The following is an 11,889-nucleotide window of genomic DNA, read 5'->3' on the forward strand; positions in this document are numbered from 1 at the left end:
TGCCCAAGCCCCTCGACGCTTATTTCATTGAAAAGGCGCCATGGTCACGTGATCGTATTTATTTATTTTTATAGTTTTGCTTTAACATTGATCCTTTCTACCATAATAGTATTAGTAGTTACTTTCTAGAAGTTGTGAAAGGTTTATGGTTTATCCACGATCACATCTGTAGTAGATGGTGGAGATGGAATTACACTGGATGGTGATTTGATTAAAAAAATTTTTTTTGTCTTTTGGCTGGACGCAGTGGTTCACGCCTGTAATCCCAGCACTCTGGGAGGCCGAGGTGGACGGATCACCTGAGGTCAGAAGTTTGAGACCAGCCTGACCGATGGTGAGACGCTGTTTCTACTAAAAATACAAAAAAAATTAGCTGTGCGTGGTGGCTCACGCCTGTAATCCCAGCTACTAGGGAGGCTGAGGCAGGAGAATCGCTTAAACCCGGGAGGTGGAGGTTGCAGTGAGCCGAGATGGTGCCACTGCACTCCAACCTGGGGGACAATAAAATTAAAATAAAAATTTTGTTTTTAATAATTTCAGATTTGCAGAAAAATCCCAAGAATGCTACAAAAAATTCCTGTATACTTTTTCACCCAGATTCACCAGTTACACCAATTATTAACATTTTATCACATTTGTATTTTTATTTCCATATATACTACATATATATTATGTTTTGCTTAACAATTTGAGAGTAATTTGCAGACATCCTGTCCCTTTACCCAAAAATATTTCTGTATTTTCTAAAAACAAGGATATTGTTTTATGTATCCAGAAAATCAGAAATCAGAAAATTTAAGATTGATTCAATGTTATATTTAATATACAGTTCTTATTCAAATTTTACCAATTGTCCCAACAATGTCATTTATATAAATTTTCTTTTCTGGCCGTTATCCCTTTTAGCACTATGCAATACATTTAATATCCATGTCTGTTTACTCTCCATTAATCTGGAACAATTTCTTTCTCTTTTTTTTTTAAAGCCAAATTTAGCAATAGGGGGTTGTATACCAACTTTAGTGACACTAATGTTATTAATAATAAGTTCTGATAACCCACTACCGTCAGACAAGCCATCTTTACTTTTTTTTTTTTTTTTTGAGACAGGGTTTCACTTTGTCACCGAGGCTGGAGTGCAGTGGTGCAATCAGCTCACTGCAGCCTCAACTTCCCAGGCTCCAGCAATCTTCCCACCTCAGCCTCCCAGGTAGCTGGGACCACAGTTGTTCGACACCATGCCCAGCTAATTTTTGGTAGAGTCACAGTTTGCCATGTTGCCCAGGCTGGGTCTCAAACTCCTGACCTCAAGTGATCCAACTGCCTCAGCCTCTCAAAGTGCTGTGATTACAGGCATAAGCCACTGCACCTGGGCTCTCTGTCTTTATAATCTTTCATAACATTGACATTTTTGAAGAGCACTGGCCATTTATTTTGTAGAATGGCCCTCAGTTTGGATTTGGCTAATGTCTCCTCTTAATTAGAGTATGCATTTTTGGCAAGAATACCACAGAAGCGATGTTTCTTTTTTTTTTTTTAACTTTTAGGTTCAAGTGTACATGTGCAGGTTTGCTATATATGACTCATGTCACGGGGGTTTGTTGTACAGATTATTTCATCACCTAGGTACTAAACCTAGTACCCAAGAGTTATTTTTTTCTGCTCCTCTCCCTCCTCCCATCCTCCACCCTCAAGTAGGCCCCAGTGTCTGTGTGGTTCCCCTCTTTGAGTTCATGAGTTCTTATCGTTTAGCTTCCACTTACAGGTGAGAACGTGTGGCATTTGGTTTTCTGTTCTTGCATTAGTTTGCTAAGGATAATGGGCTCCAGCTTCATCCAGGTTCCCACAGAAGACATGAGCTCATTCTTTTTTATGGCTGCATAGTATTCCATGATGTATATGTACTGTGTTGTATATGTACCCTTTCTTTCTTTCTTTCTTTCTTTCTTTCTTTCTTTCTTTCTTTCTTTCTTTCTTTCTTTTTCTTTCTTTTTTTTCCTTCCTTCCTTCCTTCCCTCCCTCCCTCCTCCCTTCCCTCCTCCCTTCCTTCCTCCCTTCTCTTCCCTCCCCTCCCCTTCCCTTCCCTTCCCTTCCTTTGCTTTTGTTGCCCAGGCTGGAGTACAATGGTGTGACCTCAGCTCCCGGGTTCAAGCAATTCTCTTGCCTCCACCTCCCTAGTAGCTGGGATTACAGGAGGCCCCAATGATGCACAGCTAATTTTTGTATTTTTAGTAGAGACGAAGTTTCACCATGTTGGCCAGGCTGGTATCGAACTCCTGACCTCAAGTGGTCCTCCTGCCTTGGCCTTCCAAAGTGCTGGGATTACAGGCATGAGCCACCGCGCCTGGCCATGCGTATGTCTTTATGGTAGAATGATTTATATTCCTTTGAGTATACACCCAAAAATGGGATTACTGGGTTGAATGGTAATCACCAAACTGCATTCCACAATGGCTGAACTAATTTACATTCCCAGCAGCAGTGTATAAGGCTTTCCTTTTGTCCACAACTTTGCCAGCATGTGTTATTTTCTGACTTTGAATAATAGCCATTCTTACTGGGCGCGGTGGCTCACGCCTGTAATCCCAACACTTTTGGAAGCCGCGGCGGGTGGATCACCTGAGGTCGGGAGTTCGAGACCAGCATGGCCAACATGGTGAAACCCCATCTTTACTAAAAGTACAAAAATTAGCTGGGCATGGTGATGCGCGTCTGTAATCCCAGCTAATCAGGAGGCTGAGGCAGGAGAATCTCTTGAACCCCGGAGGCAGAGGTTGCAGTGAGCCGAGATCTTGCCACTGCACTCTAGCCTGGGCAACAGAGAGAGAGACTCCGTCTCAAAAAAAAAAAAAAAAAAAAAAAAAAAATAGCCATTCTGACTGGTGTGAGATGGTATCTCATTGTGGTTTTGATCTGCATTTCTCTAATGATTGGTGGTGATGAGCATTTTTTCATGTACGTGTACATCTTCTTTTGAAAAGCATCTGTTGGCTGGTCATAGTGGCTCGTGCCTGTAATCCCAGCACTTTGGGAGGCTGAGGTGGGTGGATCACTTGAGCTCAGGAGTTCAAGACCAACCTGAGCAACATGGCAAAACCCCATCTCTGCAAAAGCTACAAAAATTAGCTGGGCATGGTGGCGTGTACCTGTTGTCCCAGCTACTCGAGAGGCTGAGGTGGGAGGATTACTTGAGCCTGGGAGGCGGGGGCTGCAGTAAGCTGAGATTACACCACTGCACTCAGCCTGGGTGACAGAGTGAGACCCTCATCTAAGAAAAAAAAAGAAAGAAATAAAAGTGTTTCATCCTTTGTCCACTTTTTAATGGGCTTTTTTTCATTGTGAATTTGTTTAAGGTCCTTGTAGATTCTGGATATCAGACCTGTGTCAGATGTGTATTTTCTCCCATTCTTTAGGTTGACTGTTTACTCTTTTGATAGTTTATTTTGCTGTGCAGAAGCTCTTAAATTGAATTAGATCCCATTTGTCAAATTTTGCCTTTGTTGCAATTGCTTTTGGTGTCTTTGTCATGAAATGTTTGCCCAAGGTGGTATTGCCTAGGCTGTCTTCCAGGGTTTTTATAGTTTTGGGTTTTACATTTAAGTTTTTTTTTTTTTTTTTTTTGAGATGGAGTCTCTCTCTGTCACCCAGGCTAGAGTGCAGAGGCACGATCTTGGCTCACGGCAACCTCTGCCTCCCAGGTTCAAGCAATTCTATGCCTCAGCCTCCTGAGTAGCTGGGATTATGGGCACCTGGCTAATCTTTTGTATTTTTAGTAGAGTCAGGGTTTCACCATCTTGGCCAGGCTGGTCTTGAACTCCTGACCTCGTCATCCACCCACCTCGGCCACCCAAAGTGTTGGGATTATAGGCATGAGCCGCTGCGCCCGGCCTGTTTAAGTCTTTAATCCATCTTGAGTTGATTTTTGTATATGGTGTAAGGAAGGGGTCCAGTTTCAATCTTCTGCATATGGTCAGCTGGTTATCTCAGCACCATTTATTGAATAGGGAGTCCTTTCCGCATTGCTTTTGTCTGCTTTGTCGAACATCAGATGGTTGTAGGTTATGAGGCCTTATTTCTGGGCCCTTTATTCTGTTCCACTGGTCTATGTGTCTGTGTTTGTACTAGTACTGTGCTGGGGGTTTTTTTTTGGTTTTTTTTTGTTTTGTTTTGTTTTGTTTTTTGAGATGGAGTCTCGCTCTGTCGCCCAGGCTGGAGTGCAGTGGCATGATCTCGGCTCACTGCAACCTCCACCATGCGATTCTCATGCCTCAGCCTCCTGAGTAGCTGGGATTACAGGTGCCTGCCACTATGCCTGGCTAATTTTTGTAGTTTTAGTAGAGATGAGGTTGTGTCATCCTGTCCAGGCTGGTCTTGAACTCCTGGCCTCAGGTTATCCACCCACCTTCGTCTCCCAAAGTCCTGGGATTACAAGCATGAGCCACTGCCCCCAGCCCATACCATGTTGTTTTGGTTACTGTGGCCCTGTTGTATAGTTTGAAGTCCAGTAATGTGCTGCCTCTAGCTTTGTGGGTTTTTTGTTTTTTTTGTTTTTGAGATGGAGTCTCACTCTGTCACCCAGGCTGGAGTGCAGTGGCACAATCTGGGCTCACTGCAACTTCCACCTCCCAGGTTCAAGCTATTCTCCTGCCTCAGCCTCCTGCGTAGCTTGGATTACAGGTGTGTGCCACCACACCTGGCTAATTTTTGTATTTTTTTATTAGAGACGGGGTTTCACCATGTTGGCCAGGCTGGTCTTGAACTCTTGAGCTTAGGTGATCCGCCTGCCTTGGCCTCCCAAAGTGCAGGGTTTACCGGTGTGAGCCACTGCACCGGCCACTTTGTTCTTTTTGCTTAGGATTGCCTTGGCTATTTGGGAGCTTTTTTGGTTCCATATTAATTTATAAATAGTTTTTTTCTTGTTCTGTGAAGAAAGTCATTGAAAGTTTGATAGAAATAGCATAGAATCTGTAAATTGCTTTTGGCAGTATGGCCATTTTAATTATACTGATCTTACTATCCATGATCATGGGACTCTTCCATTTGTTTGTGTCATCTCTAATTTAATTTTTTTTTTTTTTTTTTTTTTGGAGAAACAGGGTCTCACTATGTTACCCAGAATGGTCTTGAATTACTGGGCTCAAGTGATCCTCCCACCTTGGCCTCCCAAAGTGCTGGGATTACAGGTGTGAGGCACTGTGCCCGGCCTCTCTGATTTCTTTGAGCAGTGTTCTGTAATTCTCATTGTAAAGATCTTTCACCTCCTTGGTTAGCCTGTATTTCTAGGTATTTTATTCTTTTTGTGGCGAGTATGAATGGGATTGCATTCATGATTTGGCTCTTGGCTTGGCTCTTGTTGGTGTATAGGAATGCTAGCGATTTTTTTTTGTTGTTGTTGAGGTGGAGTCTCGCTCTGTCACCCAGGCTGGGGTGCAGTGGTGCGATCTCGGTTCACTGCAACCTCCGCCTCCCGGGTTCACGCCATTCTCCTGCCTCAGCCTTCCGAGTAGCTAGGACTACAGGTGCCCGCCACCACACCTGGCTAATTTTTTTTGTATTTTTAGTAGAGATGGGGTTTCACCATGTTAGCCAGGATGGTCTCGATCTCCTGACCTCGTGATCCACCCGCCTTGGCCTCCCAAAATGCTGGGATTACAGGCGTGAGCCACCGCGCCCGGCCTAGTGATTTTTGTAAATTGATTTTGTATCCTGAAACTTTGCTGAAGTTGTTTACTAGCTGAGGGAGCTGGGCCAAAGAAGTGATGTTTCTTTCTTAGTGCGTGGCATCAAGAAGCAGATGGTGTCAGTTTGTCTCATTATTAGTGATGTTTAACTTCAATCACTTGATTTAGTGGTATCTGTCAGATTTCTCTACTGTAGAGTTATCTTTTTTCCCTTTTGTAATTAGTAAGTAATTTGTGGGGAGATATTCTGAAATTATCTAAAATCCTGTTCCTTATTAAACTTGGACTCACTAACATTCATTTATGATTCTTGACTGAATCAATCATTAGTATGATGGTTATAAAGTGATAATTTTTTTTTTTTTTTTTTTTGAGACGGAGTCTCGCTCTGTCACCCAGGCTGGAGTGCAGTGGCGCGATCTCAGCTCACTGCAAGCTCCGCCTCCCGGGTTCACGCCATCCTCCTGCCTCAGCCTCTCCGAGTAGCTGGGACTACAGGCGCCCGCCACCACGCCCGGCTAATTTTTTGTATTTTTAGTAGAGACGGGGTTTCACCGTGGTCTCGATCTCCTGACCTCGTGATCCGCCCGCCTCGGCCTCCCAAAGTGCTGGGATTACAAGCGTGAGCCACCGCGCCCGGCCTAAAATGATAATTTTTCTAAATCTGTCATTCCTTCTCCATTTATTTAGTTAGCATTCTATTGTAAAGAAGAGCTTTTTCTCCTCTCGTATTTGTTAGAATGTACTCTACAGGCACGGTGGGTCACTCCTGTAATCTCAGCATTTTGGGAGGCTGAGTTGGGAGGATTGCTTAAGCACATGAGTTTTGGACCAGCCTGGGCAACACGACAAGACACTGTCTTGACAAAAAATTTAGAAATTAGCTGGTCATCAAGGCTGCGGTGGGCTGTGATCATGCTACTGCACTCCATCCTGGGCAACAGAGCGAGACTCTGTGTCAAAAAGTAAAAAATAAGAATAGACTCAATGGATTTTTTTTTTTTTTGAGACGGAGTCTCGCTCTTTCGCCAGGCTAGAGGGCACGGGGCGATCTTGGCTCACTGCAAGCTGCGTCTCCCGGGTTCAATGCTGTTCTCCTGCCTCAGCCTCCCAAGTAGCTGGGACTACAGGTGCCCACCATCGTGCCCAGCTAATTTTTTATATTTTTAGTAGAGACGGGGTTTCACCGTGTTAACCAGGATGGTCTTGATCTCCTGACCTCGTGATCCGCCCACCCCAGCCTCCCAAAGTGCTGGGATTACAGGTGTGAGCCACGGCACCAGGCCCTTTTTTTTTTTGAGAAGGAGTTTTTGCCCTTGTTGCCCAGGCTGGAGTGCAATGGACCAATCTCGGCTTACTGCAACCTCCTCCTCCCAGGTTTAAGCAATTCTCCTGCTTCAGCCTCCCAAGTAGCTGGGATTACAGGCATGTGCCACCACGCCCGGCTAATTTTTTTTTTTTCTCATAGAGACAGAGTTTCACCATGTTGGGCAGGCTGGTCTCGAACTCCTGACCTCAAGTGATCCACCTGGCTCAGCCTCCCAAAGTGCTGGGATTGCAGGCATGAGCCATCACGCCTGGCCCGACTCAATGGATTCTTATTTTGTTGAGTAGATTATAATTCATTACTGTTATTCTTTTAGTCCTAAAACTGTCCCGGACTTGCCCAGGGGGTGAGGCATCCTCCTCTGGTTCCTTGGTGTGGCATCCTGGGTTCCCCTAGCAGAGACCATCCACCCTGTACTGTGTTGCTTGTTGCCTGTGTACTAGACCAGAAACTTTGCATAGTATTTTAGGATTTGGTACATAGGAGACCCTCAATAGATGTTGATTTAACTAAAGTGAAATCAGCAGTTTCCTCTCCCACTCCCCAGATGCTTGTGATTGGAAACAGCTTCTTTTTATTTTTTAAAATTTGTTTTATTTTGAGACAGTCATCTCCTTTCTTGCCTAGGCTGGTTTCAAACTCAAACTTGAGCCCTGGTGTTGGATACCAGCCTGAGCAACATAGCAAGACCTCGTCTCTAATAATCATAATAAAAAAAAAAGTTTGGCTAGGCACAGTGGCTCACACCTGTAATCCCAGCACCTTGGGAAGCGGAGGTGGGCAGATCACTTGAGGCCAGGAGTTTAAGACCAGCCTGGCCAACATGGTGAAACCCCGTCTCTACTAAAAATATAAAAATTAATTGGCCGGGAGCGGTGGCTCACGCCTGTAATCCCAACACTTTGGGAGGCTGAGGTGGGTGGATCACGAGGTCAGGAGTTCGAGACCAGCCTGGCCAAGATGGTGAAACCCCCGTCTCTACTAAAAATACAAAAATTAGCCAGGCGCGGTGGCACGTGCCTGTAATCCCAGCTACTCGGGAGGCTTAGGCAGGAGAATTGCTTGAACCCAGGAGGCAGAGGTTGCAGTGAGCTGATATCGCATGACTGCACTCTAGCCTGGGCGACAGAGCAAGACTCCATCTCAAAAAAGAAAAAAAAATTTAGCTAGGTGTGGTGGCACGCATCTGTAGTCCGAACTACTTGGAAGGCTGATGCAGGAGAATCCCTTGAATTCAGGAGGTATAGGTTGCAGTGAGCTGAGATCGCATCATTGCACTCCAGCCTGCACAACAGAGCGAGACTCTGTCTCAACAACAAAAAAGTTTGCTGGGAGTCTACCTTTAATTGCAATAACAATAATTTTTTTTTTTTTTTTGAGGTAGAGTTCCACTCTGTCGCCCAGGTTGGAATGCAGTGATGTGATCTTGGCTCACCACAATCTCTACCTCCTGTATTCAAGCGATTCTCCTGCCTCAGCTTCCTGAGTAGCTGGGATCACAGGCACCCGCCACCATGCATGGCTAATTTTTTTTGTGTATATATATATATATATATATATATATATTTTTGAGACGGAGTCTCGCTCTTTCGCCAAGGCTGGAGTGCAGTGGCGCGATCTTGGCTCACTGCAACCTCCGCCTCCTGGGTTTAAGCGATTCTTCTGCCTCAGACTCCCGAGTAGCTTGGATTACAGGTGCCCGCCACTGTCACGCCCAGCTAATTTTTGTATTTTTATTTTTTATTTATTTTATTTTATTTATTTTTTATTGTTTTAGATGGAGTTTCGCTCTTGTTGCCCAGGCTGGAGTGTGGTGGCACAATCTCAGCTCACTGTAACCTCCGCCTTGTGGGTTCAAGCGATTCTCCTGCCTCAGCCTCCCGAGTAGCTGGGATTGCAGGCGTGTGCTACCACACCCAGCTAATTTTTGTATTTTGGGTAGAGATGGGGTTTCACCACATTGACCAGGCTGGTCTTGAACTCCTGACCTCAGGTGATCTGCCCACCTCGGCCTCCCAAAGTGCTGGGATTACAGGCTTGAGCCACCGTGATTTTTTTGATTTGTATTTTTATTTTTTGAGACGGAGTGTCACTCTTGTTGCTCAGGCTGGAGCGCAATGGTGCGATCTCAGCTCACCACAACTATTTTTTATTTATTTATTTATTTATTATTATTTTTTTGAGTTGGAGTCTCGCTCTGTTGCCCAGGTTGGAGTGCAATGCCATGCTCTTCGGCTTATTGCAACCTCTGCCTCCCGAGTTCAAGTGATTCTCCTGCCTCAGCCTCCCGAGTAGCTGGGATTACAGGGGCCTGCCACCATGCCTGGCTAATTTTTGTATTTTTAGTAGAGACGGGGTTTCATCATGTTGGCCAGGCTGGTCTTGAACTCCTGACCTCAAATTATATGCCCGCCTCGGACTCCCAAAGTGCTAAGATTACAGGTGTGAGCCACTGCGCCCAGCTCATACTATACTTTTTTTTCCTTTCTGCCATAGAAGTTGTTGTATTTTTAGTAGAGACGGAGTTTTACCATGTTGGCCAGGCTGGTCTTGAACTCCTGACCTCAGGTGATCCACCTGCTTCAGCCTCCTAAAGTGCTGGGATTACAGGTGTGAGCTACTACACCTGGCCAACAATAATAAGTTTAATGATAATTTTTCTACCCTAATTATACAAATATATGTTTGGTATGGGTACCATGGCTCAAGCCTGTAATCCCAGCACTTTGGGAGGCTAAGGTAGGAGGATCTCCAGAGCAAGACCTTCTCTCTATGGTTTTATTTTATTTTTTTTGAGATAGTCTTACTCTGTCACCCAGGCTAGAGTGCAGTGGCACAATCATGGCTCACTGCAGCCTCAACCTCCAGGGCTTAAGCAATCCTCCCACCTCAGCCTCCTGAGTAGCCGGGACTACCTGAGCACCACCATGCCTGGCTAAATTTTGATTTTTTTTATTTTTATTTTTATTTTTTGAGACGGAGTGTCACTCTTGTTGCTCAGGCTGGAGCGCAATGGTGCGATCTCAGCTCACCGCTACTTCTGCCTCCCAGGTTCAAGCAATTCTCCTGCCTCAGCCTCCCAAGTAGCTGGGATTACAGGCATGCACCACCATGCCTGGCTAATTTTGTATTTTTAGTAGAGATGGGGTTTCTCCATGTTGAGGCTGGTCTTGAACTCCTGACCTCAGGTGATCCGCCCGCGTTGGCCTCCCAAAGTTCTGGGATGACAGGCGTGAGCCACCACGCCCAGCCAATTTTGATTTATTTTTGTAGAGATGAGCTCTTACTATGTTGCCTAGGCTGGTCTCAAACTCCTGGACTCCTGCATTCCTCCTGCCTCTGCCTCCCAAAGTGCTGGGATTACATGCATGAGCCACCACACATGTACCCTGTCTCTAAAGAAAAAAAATAATGTGCACAGAACTTGAATTGACATTTATCCAAAGAAAATATACAAATAATCAATAAGCGTATGAAAAGATGTATACATTATTAGAGAAATGCAAATCAAAACCACAGTGAGATGCAACTTCATACTTCATAGGATGGCTGTTAGAAAAAACAAACAGGCTGGGTACAGCAGCTCACATCTGTAATCCCAGCACTTTGGGAGGCCAAGGCGGGTGGATCCCTTGAGGTTAGGAGTTCCAGACCAACCTGGCCAACAGAGCAAAACCCTGTCTCTGCTAAAAGTACAAAAATTAGCCGGGAGTTGTGGTGGACACCTGTGATCCCAGCTGAGGCAGGAGAATCACTTGAACCCGAGAGGCAGAGGTTGCAGTGAGCCGAGATCACGCCACTGCACTCCAGCCTGGGTGACAAGAGTGAAAGAACTGAAAGCAGAGACTTGAACCAATATTTGCATACCCATGTTCACAGCAACATTATTCACAATAGCCAATAGCCAAAGAGTAGCAATGACGCAAGTGTTCATCAACAGATGAACAGATAAACCAAATATGGGATATCCATACAATGGAATATTATTCAGCCATAAAAAGGAATAATGCTGCTAGGTGCAGTAGTGGCTCACACCTGTAATCCCAGCACTTTGGGAGGCCGAGGTGGACGGATCACTTGAGGCCAGTTTAGACCAGCTTAGCCAACATAGCGAAACCCCGTCTCTACTAAAAATACAAAAATTAACTGGGCATGGTGGTGCACGCGTGTAATCCCAGCTATTCTGAAATCTGAGCCTTTTTTGAGGCTCTGTCTCGAAAAAAAAAAATGAAATTCTGATACATGCTAGGACATGGATGAACCTTGAAGACATTATCCTTAGTGAAATAAGCCAGACACAACAGGATAAATTTTGTATAATTCCTCTTATATGAGGTACCTACAGTGACCAAAATTCATAGTAAAATGGTAGTTTCCAGGGGCTGAAGGGGTTAGTAGTAGAGGGTTATTGTTTAATGGGTATAGAGTTTCTATTTGGGAGGATGAAAAATTTGGGAATGGACACTGGTGATAGTTGTACAATGTCAATATACTTAATGCCACTGAAATGTCCATTTAAAACCAGTTAAATTAGTAGTACTTTTTTTTTTTTTTTTTTTTTTTTTGAGACAGAGTCTTGCTCTGTCGCCTAGGCTGGAGTGCAGTGGCATGATCTCAGCTCACGTCACTGCAACCTCCACCTCCCAGGCTTAAGCAATTATCATGCCTCAGCCTCGAAAGTAGCTGGGACTACAGGTGCGCACCACCACGCCCAGCTAATTTTTTGTATTTTAGTAGAGATGGAGTTTCACCATGTTGCCCAGGGTGGTCTCAAACTCCTGAGGTGAGGCAATCTGCCCGCCTCACAAAGTGCTAGGATTACAGCTGTGAGCCATTGCATCTGACCAAAGTAGTACATTTTATGTTATGTATATTTTGCCA

Source organism: Nomascus leucogenys, chromosome 15 (assembly GCF_006542625.1).
Source record: "Nomascus leucogenys isolate Asia chromosome 15, Asia_NLE_v1, whole genome shotgun sequence".
Classification (NCBI taxonomy): domain Eukaryota; kingdom Metazoa; phylum Chordata; class Mammalia; order Primates; family Hylobatidae; genus Nomascus; species Nomascus leucogenys.